This window comes from Solanum verrucosum, unplaced genomic scaffold (assembly GCF_900185275.1).
Source record: "Solanum verrucosum unplaced genomic scaffold, falcon-dt-bn FXZP01000027.1, whole genome shotgun sequence".
Lineage (NCBI taxonomy): Eukaryota > Viridiplantae > Streptophyta > Magnoliopsida > Solanales > Solanaceae > Solanum > Solanum verrucosum.
The window spans coordinates 1,040,039-1,044,711 of NW_026020214.1; the positions used below are offsets into that span (position 1 = coordinate 1,040,039).

Consider the following 4,673-nt stretch of genomic DNA (forward strand, 5'->3'; position numbering starts at 1 on the left):
AAGAGTACAAATTGTGCACGATACCCAAAAAAACAAAAAAAACAAAATACACTCTCCCAAAACTACATTATGACTTGATTCTCTTAATTGAGGTTAGTAGGCCATTAGATTTATATATGTTCAGTTGCATGAGTGTCAAAAAACACATGTTCCCACTTAATCTATCACATTAAACTTAAGTTTATATGTAGTTTATTTTATTTTTTGTTTCATAACACTTCAGACTTGCATGAAGTATTGATGGGGGGAGGGGAACTCTTATAAAATTTGAGCTTCTTTAACAATATGCTTAAAGTCTTTAAATTTAGTCAAGTATGCATATTGAAGTCTTTAAATTTAGTCACCATATTGAAGTCTTTAAATTTAGTCAAGTATGCATATTGAAGTCTTTAAATTTAGTCAAGTATGCATATTGAACTCTTCAAATCCTTCAATTATACAAGTTGATGTCTTCATCTTCAAATTCTTTAAGTATGCAAGTTGAAGTCTTCAAATCTTATGAGCTTGCAAGTTAGACTCTCAAATCAAACAAGTACGGAAGTTGTATTTTTCAAATTCTACAAAATTACAAGTTAAAGTCCACAAGTTCACAAGTTAGACTCTCAAATCGAACAAGTTTGCAAAATGAAGTCTTCAAGCTCTGTAAAATTGCAAGTTGATGTCTTCAAATTCTATGAGTTTGCAAGTTGAAGTCCTTAAAATTTGTTATGGGTTGAAGCGTTAAATTCCGCAAGATTTAAAAAATAAGTTTGAATGCACTAACTTAAAATATGGAACATCCACTATTTTCGTTCTTATTGGCATGCAAACTATGAAATGTTTTTGGATTATTAAAAGCTTGCAATCAAAAAAATAAAGAGCAAATTCAAGTCGGAGAATGAAATAAAAATGCATGATATGAGACGAAGAAAAAGAGGAAGCTTAATTACCATAAAATTTTCTAAATCAATCAAATTCTAAAGGAATAAAATGAGAAGATAAAGAAAAGCCCAATCTAAATGTTATTTGTAGTAGGTCAAATCTTGACAACTAGCCTCGAAGCACTCTCTTTTCTTTTCCAAACGAATTGAATCTTCGGTCGTTAATAAATTCATGTTTTCTTACGAGAATATCTCATCTTCTGTAGTTAAAATCTTGTCTTGAATATCCTCAACGTTCTTTTAAGCAACTTGTATAGAAGCTTCAAGTTCTTCTCGCTCTCCTTGTAGAGTTGATTAGCTTTCGCTTAACCTTTTCTTTAGCAATTTCTTGTTAGAAAAAATGTGTTTTGCCTTCTCACCCTCTTCTACTCTAAATTATTCAAGACACTCCTTGACATTGGAAATAAACTCCATTTTCTCATCATGATGCATTGTATCAACAAAATTAAAGTGTTCTTGATCATAGGAAGTAGCGAGCTCGGAAAGAGAATCCACCCAGGGTGAAAGATCTAATAAATTCATCTCGTTGGAGATCTCATAAATATCCTCTTTATAAGCTGAAATAGAGTCTACAAAGGTTCTAGAAAGTTTGCCACAAATCTCTTCCCAAAGGCCCAAGATGCAATTTCTTTTGTGGTTGAATACCACACCTTTTTCTTCGAAGACAGACATAGCTCCATTCATCTTTGTAAGAACTTGAGAAAGCTCATTGAATAGGAGTTAACCCTTTTAAAGTTTTTTTCACAAGAAGTAGATGATGTTTTTTCTCCTTGATCAACATTTCATGTTGCGATCCCATTGGATGTCCAATAGTATTGACCTATAAACAAAATATGGTTAGCAAAGTTTTTTATTGATGACTCAAAGATAAGAGATTCGTGATTAAAAAAAAAATATTTTCACTCTGAACTGTTAACATTCTTGAAGCATTATTAATGTTTTAGACTTCTACAACTTCTAAATCAATAACTTCAGCCCCGGTTGATTTAACCTTTTGCCTCCTCCAACATCAATCATTGCTACTTTTGCTTATTTCTTGAAAGGATTGTTTACTAGATGAAAGAATTCGGGGACATTTCTCTATATCAGTAAAAGTATGAACTACTTCTTTCTTAGATAACATGGAGGATTTAAGCTTCTTGTTGTGATGTTGGGGAGAAAATGGTGTCTTGATTCTTGAAAGTATCTTCTCGGTGTATTGACTTTTGTCCTATAAAAGGGTAACAATGTTTGACCCAACCGTCTCCAATAAAACTTCCAAATTATCCTCGAGAAACTTTCCATGGGATTCCCACCAAGATGGATATTGGGTAGAATAAAGCTTTTTTGCAAAAGTTATCTCATATGAAAAGGTCTCTTTAGACATGGTAACACGTGATATGCAATGTGCCAATCTGTAAGGCCCTCACCGATCAACTCAGCACGAATATCCTTTCCTTAATAGCTAGGAATATCTTGATGTAAACAAAATTTGTGACTAAATCGGTGCGGACTATATGGCTCAATGATGAAGGAACCTCCCCTCCTCAATGAAAGATAATCAAAACAAAGGCTCTTAAAATGAGTTGACTCTAACTTTGGCACTTTGCTATCATCAATTTAATAGGGTGGGTGAGGCCTACTACGCATGGTTTCATTCCATACAATGATTTCCCCTCAATGAACGCGCTTCCTTGCCTCGTTTATCAAAATATTTTGTAGAAACCTTCCTTAGAATATACCATCATTCATGGGAGTGAAGTGGATAGTGTTTCTTGGGGTAATAATCAAGCCAACCATAAACATAGTGAATGGGAAAACAAACTTTTATATGGTATAACTGTGAAGAAATTGAAATTTTATTTAAGTCATAATAGATGCTCACTAAGACCGGGACCGCAAGCCTAACCCTTCGATCGTTCTCCATCAAGCTTGTCATCTTGAAAGTTTCAGGCAAATAAAATCTCTTTCTTCAAATGGAAATACAAAGGCGCATAACTAACATGACAAAATGGCTACCAAATAAGTCTCATATTTCCGGTGTTTCGCTCCAATCTTAGAAAATATTGTCTATTGAGCACTTAACCTTGTGTTTATATTAGTTGGTATTTTGCCTGTTGGATATGTGTAGATGATAGGTGTTGAGCCTTCTTTCATTTTCTTGGCAGAGCTAGCTCATATTTGAGATCCTTCTTGCACCAAAATTGTATCTGTTAACTAAAGGAGATCCCTATATTACCATTATTTTCTTCTTTAAGATGGTGAAAGGCAGCAAACAAATACTCACAAGTTCGAGGAAGAAATTTTTCCTTCTTTGTCATCAAAACTTGTAAGTTCTATGGCATTAGGTACCACTTCTTCGTAAGGGACTCCGTTAATTGGCAAGCCACCAAGAGTATGCATTCCCAAAGATATATGGATGCTTCTCCGGTAGATATAAGTAATGTATTTTCTTGGGGACACCAAGCCTCACAAAAGGCTTGTATAATATTGGAGTTCCGATCATAAGTAAAAAGAGAAGCAAATACAACATCACAAATGTTATCGTTTCTTAAGCTTTGCCCATTTTTGCTAATGAAATCTTCTGTCGATTCCAGTATCCCACAATGCAATGATATTCACCTTCAAACACAATGGTGTCTCCCCAACGCAATTCCTCTTGAATCATGCGACGACCTAAATTTGGAAGAGTTCTTGCGATATTTGTACCTTGAGGATTTGGTTTCTCAAGATACCAAACATTGAAGGCTTTATTAGATTTGTGACCATATTCATAGGTCCAATTATTTATATGAAGCACATTCTTCAATTGTAGCCATGGATCAACATAACGACACACTAAAGAATTTAAGCATTCGGGATCTCAGAAAGCCTCAAATTGGTGATCTCAACGTGGGAATGTTAAACACATCTGTTCACACCTTATGCTTAAATATTTAGGATCTTATAAGGCCTCAAATTAATGATCTCAAGGCAGGGAGGTTAAACGCATCCCTTCAAACCTTATGCTTAAATATTCGAAATCTCATAAAGACTCAAATTAGTGATATCAAGACCGGAACATTAAACACATCCTTTCACATATTATGCTTAAGTATTTGGGATCTTATAAAGCCTCAAATTGGTGATCTCAAGGTGGGGACGTTAAACACACCCTTCACACCTTATGCTTAAGTATTTGAGATCTTATAAAAGTCTCAAGTTAGTGATCTCAAGGTGGGGTTGTTAAACACATCCCTTAACACTTTATCTTAAGACTTAAGGATCTTATAATGCCTCGAAATAGTTATATCAAGGTAGGGACGTTAAACACATCCCTTCGCGCCTCAAGACCAAATTCTTGTGTTATGATAGCTCTCCATCACATGACATCCATAAAATAAATATTAAAATCCATGACCTACGAAAACAAAAAAAGGGCCACAAGAGTAAAGAAAAAGCACAAAGCGAAAAAAATACATACCTTGACGCTCAGACTCCGTAGGTCTGGAAAGGAAAGAGAAGTTTAATAGCTGAGTTGAGGATAAAAAAGTATGAGCCTCTATTTATGATTAAAATCCTAAGAAGGAATATTAGTATGTCACTGAAATTCCTGTTACAAGAGATATTAGTGGCAATGGCAGTAAGTATAAAAAAACATTTCCTTTCCATGATCTAATCAGATTGTTGTTGGTATAAACATCTAATTGCTCTTTCTCCAAATCTAATTGGCCAAGGATAAAGGGAGATTGGCAATGTGATGTCGAAATACCATTTTCCACTCTAATTATGATT

The 4,673-nt window shown here is 34.4% G+C and overlaps 1 pseudogene; it reads right to left on the bottom strand.

Annotated features, from left to right (window-relative positions):
- Positions 1-1,295: 1,295 nt before the first annotated feature.
- LOC125830612 (uncharacterized) lies at positions 1,296-2,286 on the bottom strand (annotated as a pseudogene).
- Between the last annotated feature and the right edge of the window lie 2,387 nt (positions 2,287-4,673).